This window comes from Dermacentor albipictus, unplaced genomic scaffold, assembly GCF_038994185.2.
Source record: "Dermacentor albipictus isolate Rhodes 1998 colony unplaced genomic scaffold, USDA_Dalb.pri_finalv2 scaffold_13, whole genome shotgun sequence".
In the NCBI taxonomy this organism is placed as follows: domain Eukaryota; kingdom Metazoa; phylum Arthropoda; class Arachnida; order Ixodida; family Ixodidae; genus Dermacentor; species Dermacentor albipictus.
In genome coordinates, this window is record NW_027225567.1 from 6,710,179 (window position 1) to 6,724,409 (window position 14,231).

At 45.8% G+C, this 14,231-nt stretch overlaps 1 long non-coding RNA gene across 1 annotated transcript in view; it reads left to right on the top strand.

Annotated features, from left to right (window-relative positions):
• LOC135920371 (uncharacterized) overlaps positions 1 to 11,327 on the top strand; it is a 55,991-nt gene extending 44,664 nt beyond the window's left edge. Inside the window, exon 3 of the long non-coding RNA XR_010570237.1 lies at positions 11,197 to 11,327. This is a non-coding gene — a long non-coding RNA (uncharacterized lncRNA). The remainder of the gene's footprint in view (positions 1 to 11,196) is intronic.
• The last annotated feature ends 2,904 nt before the right edge of the window (positions 11,328 to 14,231 follow it).

The following is a 14,231-nucleotide window of genomic DNA, read 5'->3' on the forward strand; positions in this document are numbered from 1 at the left end:
CTATCGATGAAGTGAAAATCACATATTGAGTGAGTGAGTGGGTGAGTGAGTGAGTGAGTGAGTGAGTGAGTGAGTGAGTGAGTGAGTGAGTGAGTGAGTGAGTGAGTGAGTGAGTGAGTGAGTGAGTGAGTGAGTGAGTGAGTGAGTGAGTGAGTGAGTGAGTGAGTGAGTGAGTGAGTGAGTGAGTGAGTGAGTGAGTGAGCGAGCGAGTGAGTGAGCGAGCGAGCTGAGTCAATAAAAAGCAGCAACCAATGAAGTAGTTGTGCTTCCGCGTAAGGTACACACAGGCTGCTTTCCTTTTTAGCTGCACCAAATTCTTAAACATTGCCTGTGGCAGATAGTACAATTCCAACCCTTGATCTAAATTACTCGGTGAGGCGGCCATTACTTCTACGAGAAATCAAAATTCTTAATCGAATAATCAACGCAATTACGTTAATTATCTTTTGAATTATCTGCTTTACGGCACATACTGCAATCTATGATTTATAGCCTGTGAGTTCGCAAGGCTTATTCACTTAATTAGAACGAGTTCTCAGGACAGCACAAGTTTCGAGATTACTTTTCAATGTTTCCGACGAAACGCATTGGTGTTAAAGCTATCTTTTTTTAAGAAAACGTAGTTTTATGCATTAAAGCAGAAAAGCATATGAAAACCAATGCATTTCGTCAGACACGTTGAAAATTAATATATCAAAACTGGTGCACTCATGAGAATTCGTCCCAAGGGGTATATCGCCTTGCGAACTCACCAGCTACAATTCGTACATCGAAGTATGTGTCGTAAAACAAATTATTAAAAAGTTAATTCATGTAATTATGTTAATTATTTGATAGAGCATTTTGTTTTCTCGCAAAAGTAATTACCACCTCATCGAGTAATTTATATCGAGGATTAGAATTTCGCTATCAGCCACAGACATTTTCTTTTCTTTAATTTGGTGCAGCTTTAAAAAAAATACCCCGTACACTGGGTCTTTGACATATCTCTCTCTTTATTGCGTTTAGTTAAGCTTAAAGCCCGCCATCATCTGTACAACTGCGATTTTACGAACTTTATGGTTTTGCATGACTTGTGCTGCCGTCAACAAGGCCGCAGTTTGCTTTCCTTCGCTGTACGCGGAAGACGTAACTGGGATTGCGAGGCGGCTTCGACCGTTCTTGGGAGAATCCGCAAGGGGACCGACTTGTGGGCGCGTATACAGTGTCGTCTAGTCCAGTATAACAGGTTCTAGTGGGCCAGCTGGTTATTCGGGACTTAGATCGAGCAGTGCACTTGATAATGCAACAGGCCTGCAGAGCACGGATAGACATAACACTCTTTGTATCTGTTCCTACACTTTGTGCGACCGGTATTGTACAAGTGCGTTGCTTTGACCTTATTTATTTATTTATTTATTTATTTATTTATTTATTTATTTATTTATTTATTTATTTATCGCACCATCAGGGCATACAATACATTAGAAAGGGAAGGGCCATGGTACACAAAAAAGATATAGCACAGCGCAGGAGAACAGAACAAGCAAATGAACAATGTCACTAATTACTTCGCAACTGGAATAGACCATTACGTGTATAAGACAAAACAAGACAAAATAGTGCGTGAAAGTTAACGGATCCGAGAAAAAAATTTGCTGACTATGCTGGCGAGTGATCTGTGAAAATGAGCAGTGTCTGTGCAGCGCTGATTAATGAGGATGGAAGGTGCGCGGTTACTAGTCATGGCTCGTTTTCGTAACGAAGGAGTGTGAATAAGTGCCCACACGGATAGCTAAGTACTTCGCTCGATGAGCGCCGAAGGATGTGTCCTTCTCAGGGCATGGGAGGGTGCAGTGAATGGTTTTGCTCATTTCACTTGAAAACGCGAAAGGAAGCAGCGGGGAAAATTCCGGCAAAATTAATCCCACGGTGAAGGGGGACGTTAAGCGATTAGCAGTGAAGCATTGTAACAACGCACCGCATTGCCGCCACCGACGTGCACCGTGTATGAGGCGTGTGTTGCAACCGCGGGCTTCCAGCTCGCGTTTCCTTTTGGACATGCTGCACCATCTAGCGGCGCCGCCACAAAGTCCATGCTTGCCCTTCGAGATACGTGACGCGTGTGCGTGCGGACACTGAGAATGCATCCCCCCCCCTCCTACCGCTGGTGTTCGCGGCTGTTCAGGAAGTGCCCGTGTGACGGGAATTGAAGGCTTCCTTTTTTATGTTGAACGTCTGACGTTCACGTTTCTGTTCTTTTTTACGTTTTAGGTTTTATGTTGAACGTAGGTTAGGCCCACATTTTTCGTTAGACAGATACCAGCAGACGGAAAATTGCCTGACGTAATTAAATAATGCTAAGCGCATCAAGAAGACCCTGGAATAGAGAAGCGTATGACCACGTGCACGCAGGCACCATGCAGAAGAACACGCACTAGGAAACTTTACCCGTTTGATACGATATTGGAGGTTGATACACTATATACGTCGTTCATACACCTGTAACGACTGCACAATAGATGCAGTGTGTGAGCGCGAGTATTCTCTGTTAACCCCTTGGCCGTACACATTTTTGCGTATGCAACTTGTTCTTGCCAGTTCTGTCCAGTCGTGGCAAGGAGAAAAAGCCTCCCACATCGAAAAACTTTTCCATTTCTCGTAATTAATGCTTGCAGCCAATTAGTAACTTGTTCATATGCTTTGAGCCGTTCATTCATTCATCATTGCAAAAAAAAAGAAGGCATGACCAGAATGACTGCAAACTAAATCAATATTTAATAACTCAGTAATTATAAGCATTAACTAGAAAATGTTGGAAGTATCATCCTATCACCTTGACTTTCTTTCAATTAGGTCAACATTGCCTCACGGAAGAAAGTATCTATATTTAGCCCATTTATCCACAGTTTACTATTATTCGCGAATGAATAGGTTAATATAGAAGAACAACGAGGTGCTGCTTATGCTCCAATGGTCTTGGAAATGTTGTGCACATGTGCGTTTAAGCGAAGATAGTGCATCTCCGAGGAGGATAACGATGCCCCTGCTGTGTTATCAGGAAAAAGCCACAGGTGAGCGCCGTTCAACAAATAACTAAAGGGAAGTGGGAGTCGAAGAAGATGACAAATTGGAAATGCCACTAAAATCCGAAGCTCAGATAATCTCCCGCAGCAATGAACACTTCGCCGCCTGCATATGTTATCGCTGACAGCATACAGAATCGCGGGCAAATTCTTCCGTGCCTGAAACACGCACATTGGCGCAAGGGCTGGTCCAAAATACTGCAGCGACAGATTCAAAAGTTAGGTAAAAGTTTCACGCGCACAGATGGTACTGCCCTAACGACAGGAAGAGCGAGAGCTGAACTATTTTTACACTGAATGCTCGGGGTCGTTCTCAGTCGCTGCGTCGCTAGGTAGATACCTGTCCGCGCTGCGTGAACTCGGGGCTTAACGGACCGGTCTGGGTGCAAAAAGTTGAAAAAGAAACCAGTTTGGGTGAACGTCATTTTAAAGCTTTCAGTGTCAGTGGAAGAGAGTACAGCGCAGAAATTAGGGCTATATTTATAAACGTTGAAGGGCTAAAAAAAAAAAAACACCCACGCAGAAAGAGCAAAACAGAGACGGTCTATGCGAGAGAGAGGGGGGTGGAGTGCAGAGAAATGGACTGAATCGAGGCTGCCAGGGAGAAAGGGACTGACATCGCAAAAACGGTCTGCGGCGCAAGAGAGGTTCGACGGTGCTGCCTGGCCGACGACCGTTGTCGGTTGGCGTACAGGTCGGAACGGCTGCTCCGGCTGGGTCAGCGGGGGCCCACGAAAAAAAAAAATCACAATAGCGATAAGACGGGCACGCGTATACACGCGGCGGCACCGAATGGACGCGATATCCGCGTCGTCGCCGCGCGTCGTGCACCCCCCGTTGAGCGACGGACGGCGGCGTCTCGGTCCGCGCGCTCGCGTGCCGACCCCTAGCCACCCCGTGCTCTTCCCCGAGCGCCCCGCCGAGCCCGCCTACTTTATGGCGCGGCACAGACACCGCCCGCATATTTGGGTGCAGCGCATATACGCTGACGCCACGGACGCGTTCAAGTGCCGCGACCTTATACCGGACCTCTCGCGACGGGACTAATTTGCGGAACTTCAGGGCGACGTTGCTCGATGAAGTGCGAGCCGCACTGCGAGCGCCACGCATCAGAGCTGGCGCTAAGAAACGCCTTTGTGGGCGTTTCGTGCAGTGGGAGCTCTTATACGCGTATGCATGCGCATATATAGGAGGAGCTTATCTATATATAGTGTACGGAGGACGGCGCCGCAGGACTCGTTCGCAATGTGAAACATGTTAGCGCGAGAGAACCGCGCCCAACTATAGTATATGGCCCGCAATGGTTTCTGCGACAGTGTGCACGATCCGAGTGTGTAATGCAGCCATAAAGAAAGGGCCGACTCGTAACTATCACCGAAAGATGCAGTACGAGGACCTGCGTGTTTTTTGCAACCATGCGGCGCTGACTCAACATACATGCATCTGCGAGTCTGCGCATTGGCGAAAAACGATGAGGCAAACTGAAATCGGCTAGCAGTGAGCGTTTACACGGGTTTCGGTGACATACGCGTAGCGTCGAAAAATTTTCATAACATGAACTTCGAGGTTTCAGTGCAGTCCACCGGAAAGTTTTTTTCTACAGTAAAAGGGTGGTCGTCCAAACCGTTCAGTTGGTCATTCATTATATGTATTAGCCTAGCCGAGGTAATGAAATGTCCAGAATATGTGCTTATGCATGACCTAACATGCGATTGATTGATTGATTGATTGATTGATTGATTGATTGATTGATTGATTGATTGATTGATTGATTGATTGATTGATTGTGTCCATGAGGCATTCGGCACTAGAGAACTCCGGGCCGATTTTGATCCCTTGGGTTTCGTTTACGACCTTGTAGACGATTAACTAGCGCACGCTATCTTCACACGCCTGTTATCGTTGTTCTCTTAATGTGTCGCACTTAATAAATCAGCGTAAGAGCCAGGGCCAAGGGGACAAAAAAAATGCAGATCCCATGCAGTGGGTGAATATATGTTATGCGAGTATTGTTGTAATGCCCAGTATTGTTTGCGGTTTCGCAAACCTTTACCAGGTCGACCAACGCGTTCGTGTAAATCGAGTAGTTGTTCGTGCGATGCGAGCGTACACGCGTGTATGACATCAGCAAGACGACGATCGTATGAAGGCAACGACATGATTTCTACCGCAGACCTTCAAAGCCAATTTATACAGGCCGATTGTTGGGTTCGATCGGCAGATGTAATGAACGGGCGTTGGCGAGAGATATACGGATTGTGACGGAATTTGCGAGTAAGTGTTATACAGTCGTACTTACCTATGTCTATGTCACGTGGCATACACTATTAGGAAACAGAAAAGGTCGTGGTTGTTACAAATTTTAAGATAGTAAATAGTTGTCACAATATTGAATATATGAGTAGTAAATGCAGGATGTAACGCTAGTTGTGGTAACTTTACTAACCAAAAGAAAAGGTAGTACCCGTTACTAATGGGACTTACGAGAACGTAGTAACCATTAGTAATGTGCTCACTTACCAATTACCGCTTCGTAGTAACACGACTGAGTTATACTTACTAGCAATAGAGGTGAGAATATTTCATTTCTAAGTGTGATTTCGATTGTTATATTCAATCAGTGCCATTGAGAAAGTATAACTATGGTGAAGAAATGAAAACCGTATTCTTTTTCTCGCATTCATTCGACATGGTACGTAATGGTCAAGCTTACCAGGGACAACATTATGATACATCTTCGAGTATCTGTGCAATGAAGTTCATGAAAGAACGGTAAACATATACAGAACAACGAAATTGCTACGTGACATGCACTTTAGGAACAACTTCAAGAGTATTTTTTTTCCGTAGTCATGTTTTATTTTCACCACTAGGTACACGAGGCGAAAAAGGGAGAACCGGAAGAAAATCCGAAAGTTATTCGGCTTGACAAAGCTCCGGCCTCCCAGACAAGCACTGGAGAGGCTGGTGTATCAATACACCATTGCATAAAGTGTTGAAGGAAGGGTTATGTCAACACAGGTACATGTACATACGTTCATCTTATAATACAGAAGCTGATTACAATGCAGCTTTGTAAAACAACACTCAGTATACAGTTACAATGCCTTATCTTGCATACTACTATTTTGACACAGTTTCATTTGCACATAACGTAAGAATGTAAAAAAAAATGATAAAACAAATTTTATTAAGAGAGAGGTACAATAAAGGCAAGTTAGAATCAAGAAATGCGTTATTTCTTTGTCTAGAAATTATTATACGCACTTTCAACTAATATGTGCATCCATATGGAGAAAGCAAAAAAACTGGAAAAAGAAGTATGCATATAGGCAGCTGCTCTCGCGACATAAATCCCGGCCACGCAGCTCAAGGGGTCATCACATCCACGAAGTTTAGAAGCGGGAAGACGCCCGTTGGAGCATCGAGTCCACATCGCAAACCCAGTTGCGTGGCCCGGACGCAATCACTGCAGCAGAAACCTGGATTCTAGGGATCATAAGTACAAGTGTCAACGTACAAACACAATGAAAGTACATCAGAAGTTCTGCGAAACGGTTATATGCTTTAGCAATAAACTGCTATAAACACACCCAACATTTTAGTTTTGGTTAGTGATGACACATCAACATGTTGTTGGTTGAAATTGTTAACGTAGTGTATGATTAAGGCGTTGACAGCCATAATTAATACGCGAAAAAGGGATCTGTCGTGGTTCCTGGCGCCGATACGAATATGTACTTCTATTTTCTTGTAAAGTTGCGAGGGTTAGAAATGAATGCAGCTTTCCAAGCATATAATTTCTAGAGATCAGTAGTGTTTTGAACTTGTATATGTCACCATCTCTGATTATTCTGTTCTGTTGGAAAAGCTCTTGCGTGTGTTCAGAAGAGGAAACGTTTGCTGCGGCCCGAATCACCTTATTTAGAAGTATTTCCAGCATTTGAATAATTTGCGCAGTATTGTTACCCAACAACAGTGAACAGTAACTGAGGTATGAATGGAAAAGAGTATGATAAATCAGACGCTTAACTTTAAAAACTAATGCACATTGATATCGGTTTAATGCACCAACAGCTTTTCGTATACCTTTGAGCAAACATGACTAACGTGTTCATTCCATGACATCTGCGCTTTGAATATTACGCCTATGCTTTCTACAGATGACGCAATGTTCCTTTTACACGGACCCAAAGCAATATTATCTGGCAATGTAGCAGGACTTCCCAAAGCACGGAAAATAACGCATTTTGTTTTAGTTTCATTGAGAATGAGGCAGTTTGCCTTAGACAATGCTCGAACTTTACAACAAATGGAATTTGCTACAGGCGTTATTTCTTTTAAATATTTGCCCGTAAAGAAAACAGAGCAGCCATCTGTATACGTGACGGATTTGCGCATGTAACTAACTTGCACAATGTCATTAATATAATACAGTAAATGTTTCGGCCCAAAGACCCTACGTTGTGGCACACCCATTGTCAGAGGTTTTATGTGCGACCTCTTGCCATTAATTTCCGCTAGCTGATGTCGGCTTTCTAAGCAAGATCGGATAAGTTCAAGTGTTACTCTTTGTTCATAGCCTTACATTCGTTGTTTTGTAAGGCCATAAGTATAGCCTAACGTTCGGGAGCACATCTAATACCGGTGGGCACCTAAGTACCTTTGTGAGCACCTTACCCGGGTGAGCACCTATCCATTAGGATAAATAATCAAAGGTATAGAGCTAAATTTCTACTGCGTACTGTCTGCACATATGTGCGGGACGACATAGCACATAACTGCAGATAAGAAGCTATAACTTAGTCATACCTTCGTTAAAACTGTCCCAACAAGGCATAGTAGACAATACAATCGGCAGTACAATTCACTAAAGTAGCCTCCATGAACTTGCATGGATCCTTAGTTAGTGAATAGGTAGTAAAAAGTTACAAAGGTTCCGTCAGTGGTAGTAACTACCGCCGTTACTTACTTTACACTACTCTTGTTTTTCTTATTTCTTTTTTTTATTGTGTGTTAGAAAGGACACTGCATTTGTACATCAGCGAAGAAATGATAAAACGTGGTCGACCTGGGTCTATCATGAGGGAGATACAATGTCGTACAGTTAATACATAGAGTTAGCTGCCACGATTAAAGTATACCGAGGAACGTGGGCCGATCCCAGAGGCGGTGCAGCATATGCAGAGCGTCCCAAAGCGCGAGCTGTTGTCACGAGGAAAGAAGACGAGAAAGCGGCATGGCACGCACGTGCCAAGTGCGTCAACGAGGTGGCTGGTTTTGGAACGCGGGAACTGCGTGTGCAACCTTTGCCTGCAGTGGGTAGAAACCAGTGGTTTTAATCCATTTCGCCATGTATGTGAAGGAGTGCTCGCTCTTGTGCATTTGTTTCTTCGGCAAGTGGTGCCGAGATTTTTTTCTTTTTTTACCGAGAGCAGAGAAATGGCTTTCACAATATTGCCAGTCAGATCAGGTTACAAAATTTTCTTCCTAATTTTGTTGTTCCCTTGACTGGTGGCATCTGTGGAAGCGTCAAAGGTTACCTACGTGAAGTTCTTAGTGCGTATAACATACTCACGACGCGTTTCTATCTAGATCACCTCGCCATTGCGACGCGGAAAAAGCTGTATTAGGTTATTACGATTACGATTAGATTACGATTATTAGGATTAGATAGATGTGCACTTTCCAGCCCCGCTATACAGAAAAATTTGCAGTTTCCTTCCTAAACAAGCCGCCCTAAATATAGTCAAGGGACTGGAGACACGCAAAATCTTTCTTTTACCAGCTCCATAGCGATACAGTGCCAGTAAAGGAATGACTACACGACAGGGGCACCTTTGTTCCTTGGACAACCAATCGCTCATCATGTAAAAAGCCAGAGCGTGTGAATATGCGTTGGTTGACTGCTGGGATGCCATTTTCCACTGGGATATTTTGCATCGGACTCTTAATAAGAAACTTCATTTCACTCCTCATGGCATTCGGCACCTCCCAGTGGTAAATGTAGGTGGCATTTCTAACGACACCATCCTGCTTGTTAGGTTTCCACAGTGTGTGCGAAACTATAATGGCTGTGCGACACGCTGATGTTAACGTAAAATCAACAAGGGAAAAGTTCATTGAAAGTCTCGAGTATACGAGAGGTTTTTAAGGCACAAGACGAACCACTAATCAACAACCTACCTACCTATCGCAAAGTGCCAGGAATGAGGGAAATAATACTTTGCATTAAAAGTTCTAATTAACTGACCTATTGAGACTGTATTTGTGTTGTTTGGTGCGCATCCATGTGAACTCAGTCCCAACACATGAACTCTCCGATGTGGCGTCTTGACCCCAGGGAAGTGGGCATCCAGGGTAAATCCAATAAACACCACACGAGGCATGCTTCATGCCAGCTTTGAGCGGCGTACCGAATTCCTGACTCCTTCGCGGCCAGGGCTACATCGATAACGTGTGGCGATATGTAAACGACAGGACCTGAGAGAGGAGAGAGGGACGGAGGGACGGAGGGAAGGACGATTGGATGGATGTCCAAAGTCATCTTTTTGCCTTTCCGCTACGTCTTCTCTCGATCCTTTAGATGGATAAACCATCAATTCTTTAAATATATCGTGCTGATCCCATACGCTGTGGGAATCAGTTTAAGTAAAACTTGCTTTCGCTTTGGTGTTTGCAACGAATGCTGCTGTTGTTTGGCGACCATTTGCATGCATGGACAACACGACGAAGTTTGGCACATTTTTACTGGAAAACACCTCGCTCAAGGTAAACTTGTGGCATTTCAAACAACGCATACATGTACTGCAGAAACCAGAGTTGATCGCACATACTACACACTGAACCGCACTCGTCCTGCCCGAAGTGTTGCTCAAACTATACTTGCGTGCAGATGTAAACCGACACGGTACCATTCCACTGCTGTCTCGTCAATGCGTATCGATGCCGCTCGACTTGGCGTTTACGAGCAGGTGCTCACTCCAGTTCCAAGCCATGCTTCGTGGCGTACCGACGTTGCTCCGCTTCACGTTTTTGGGTCAAATGTTTACCGCCCTACTCGGCCCTTATCAACGCCACTCGACGCTGCTCCTCTCAGCGCTTGCGACCCAGCATGCGTTCGCGTTATAAACCACTTTTCTCCGCGTATAAAATATGTTGCTGCTCCGTTACACAGTTCTACCGAACCTCTGTCACCTCCGCACTCGGTACACGCTTCGGTCCCATTTCGTTTGTGTTGGATATCGCGTCTGTGCTCGGTGCAAAATGCCCCCGGTTGCCCCAGGCTCTCTCAGTGGGTACCATCCCCGGCACCGACCGACTCGAAATACATCCGAAACCGGTTCGCAATCTATCAGTCCATTGTACCAGTCCATGGTACAATACAGTGGCCACCAGCGGCAAAGCAGGGGCAACGTTCATAGAAAGCGTCGCTTTAAACGAGGCATTGTATTGAACCGAGCCCACCAGCCAACCACCACTACCACACGGCCAATGCGAATAGTTCGAGCTCTGACACCTCATGACCTATCATGCAAGACAGCAGCAGCAGCAGGCTGCAGAACACTGGCTCTTCGCGGCCCATTGTTCGAGATGGTGGCATGCACCCGCAAGTCGAGGTAAGGAGGAGGAAAGAACTTTATTGTGTGGCCTGCGAGTTGGTGGGGAAGGCCAAAGGCCCCGCCTAGGTGACGGCCAGGAGTTTCTGCGTCCTGGCGGCATCCTCGGCCCGCTGGACGGCCCATAGTTGATCCTCGAGGGCGGGGTTCAGCAGCGCGGGTTCCCAGCGCGTGCGAAGGCTGCTGCTAGAGGCCGCGTTTTCTTTATTGTTATTTATCCCTCGGCATTCCCATAATATATGCTCCAGAGTGGCTCTGGATTCACATGTTTTGCACTTGTCCGTAGGATATAAATCCGGATATATGATGTGCGAGAGCGCAGGATTCGGATACGTCCTAGTTTGTAACTGCCGCCATGCGACAGACTGCTTTTTTGTCAATTTTGCGTGAGGTCGCGGGAATATGCGCCTCGGTAACCGATAATGTTTCGTAATGTCATTATATGTTGTCATTCTGTCCTCCCACTCCAAGAAAAAAAAAGAAGGCTTCGCTTCACAACTTTCTCTTTCCAGGTGTCCGGATGTCTCATCCCTGAAAAGAAACCCGCCTGGGCTATGTACCACTGGAGCTGTCAGTGCGCTGTCCGAGCTGCGCAGAGCCACGCACTGGCAGGAACTCGAAAGTGACTCAACTCTGACACTGGCAAGTGTACCTAGCTTTTCACATACGAAATCTACCCTTCATCTTCCAGACATACAACTACACGCAGAAAAATAGTTTGCATTTGTGTCTTCCACAGGATTGATTTCCACAACAAATTTCTCGGACAACGTTCGGTATCACAGCCCGCAGTCTTGTTGCTGTTGCCAATTCTCCTATGGACTAGCTTTCTATTCGTTTTTACCAAACACAAGCTCTGAATGGTATAGCCTTCCCTCATCCGCCGCTAGCCATTGAAGGCGTGCCGTCTCTCAAAGAATCTGTTGCCGATTTCTTCCTGGAGCAATCTGCGCGCTGCCCTGTCACTTGGCGGACGAACTAGTGCGATACATTGCTGTTAATTCACAATGCTATATTTTTTGCCATGTTTGACATTTGTACATGCCCATGTGTTGTAGTAATTGTACCGAACCATTCTCTAACGCCCTTTCGAGTCCTGGGGGTACTGTATTCAATAAATAAATAAATAAATAAGAAGCAGGGATCAATCAACAAGAGAGATTACCGAAGTAATGACCATGGATGCAAGCACATCAACGTGTGGTAGCCCACCGTCTGTCGATTTGGTCAGAAAAGGAGAAAGCTTCCTGTGTAGTGCAAAGTGTTAAGAACGGCCAGCTGCAGTGCAAGTTTTGCCGGCCAGTTGCGACAGTGGCCGCAACTTTCCTGGAGCGCCGCCGCCAACCTCTAGCCACGGCGTGACTAAGTCGACTTTGTGTCGGGAACAATACGCGCGTCCTCCACTCTCCGTCGCTTCAGCTAGGATGCGTTTGACGAAGCAGGCTTTGTGCTGAAACCGCCAACGTTACGCTCTAGCCTCGTCGCCATTGTGACTGAATGAGTTCGGCGAGCCAACTATTCTTACCGAACCCATCAACGCGGACCTGATCTGCTCTGAGTGGGGATGTTGCCGCGGGAACGTCGTCGGAGGCCCCTTCCTACGCGCCGACCAAGACGCAAGACAATGGCTACCCGGGCGCACTGCGAGGGTCCGCTCCTAGTTCTACGAAATCCGTGTGATGTCGGTTTCGGACCGTGAACCTGTGTGTGTGTGTGTGTGTGTGTGTGTGTGTGTGTGTTGTGTGTGTGTGTGTGTGTGTGTGTGTGTGTGTGTGTGTGTGTGTGTGTGTGTGTGTGTGTGTGTGTGTGTGTGTGTGTAAACCGTGCCGCGGAGAGGCGGCGTGTTTACGATGACTGGACGAATGTTTCCGCCTCCTTGGAATCGGGGGAGGACCGAGTGTTTATAAACGGCTGTTGTGCGGATGCTCGAAACACTCTCTCAAGCAGTCATGTTAGACTGACACTCTCTCAAGCAGTCGTGTTAGACTGACATACTTTCTCTCGCAGTCATGCTAGACTGATGAACTGCACGTAAATACTGTAAATAAACCCATATTCCCCGTTCTCGATGAGAAACAGTCCTTCCCTTCATCAACATCCTCAGCGTGGATAAGTTGGACGAAGGCATGGGCCAGCTACCTTCTAATTCATGACGGACTTCAATCTTGACAACGGATCACGAGCGATGGGATTGAGCCCCCAATCCTAACAAAAGGGAGCTCGGCGTAAGTAGGCGTTTTGGGGTCAATAATATACCCTCGATAGTCAGTTGTCTGTCGTGTCTCTTCGTGTTGGCTCTTTTTTTCCTCGATTCAGCCGAGAGTTTCGGTCATGCTTTACTGAAATCGTGCAGCGTGGTCTATAGTCAAGAGAAACTGATAACGACTTGTCGTCGCCAGAACTGCGTTGTGTTGACCTATTCCCTTGCACTGCTGCCACGGTGGTTGCGTGTGATACGCACTGTAGCGTCAGTCTCTCGGTCGACTCCCTGAGTAACAGCTGCGCGCCGACGTCCCATGACATTTTCAAGGTGTCATCAGTGTCCTCGCTCCCTTTTACTCAATCACAGCTGTGCGCCGATGCTATAGCGACGCAAGTGTGAGCTCCCCGCAACAGCCATATTAAGACAGTTCTCGGTGTTCCTGATCGCCTACTGCAAAGAGCTGTAAGGGCTGCCGGGTAATCGGCTAGTGCACGAGCAGTGCACGACCGCTGTGCCTAGCCGCCCCCAATCACTGAACTGATTCTATTTCTTTTTAATAACGTGATACTATAGGAGAGGTTGGCGCTTTTAGGTGGCAGCTGGTGCTTCTCTTCACAGATCAAACACAATGAAAGAATGACGAACACAACGATGAACACAATGACGAACAAGAATCACGAACACTGAACACAGTCAAAAAGCATGAACACATGTGTAGTTCTGCACTCTTGTTCATGAAACAAATTAAGATAGTGCAGGAACACGGACTAACATCGATTACACGACGTTTCGGGGATTTACTGAAGCATAATATAAACGGTATATGGGTGAACACTATGCGCCTTTGTCAAGCCAGCTATCTCTCGCGGTTGCCAACATAAGGGCAGGAAGAATTAATAACCGCAGATAAAGGGAGAATAAATGCAAGGAGTTTCAGCGAACACTTTCAAATGTGTTCGCTGAATAAAAAAAAGATAAATACAAAATACGCAAGTCGGACAGGTACAATTAACTATGTACAATATAATAATGATTTAATGGATTTATTGGCGCAAGGATTAGGTACGCAAGAAATTGCAGGATGTCATGCGCATGTGGGAATCGGTTGTAAGCGAAGCCTTCTCTGATGTTTACTGAAATGCCATCCATTTTATTCAGCTCAACACTCCTAGCTGTGTGCACACACTAGTCCCATTTTGTTCACTTCCTTCTCCACACTCGGCTGCTTCTGGTGTCGACTTCTTCACTTCTTGCCTCTTGTTCTGCTTGTATACTTGGTCATATTCCTAGTGGAATATACCATTTCTGGAGATTGGCCAAAAATTTTTATATATCCAATGGCAT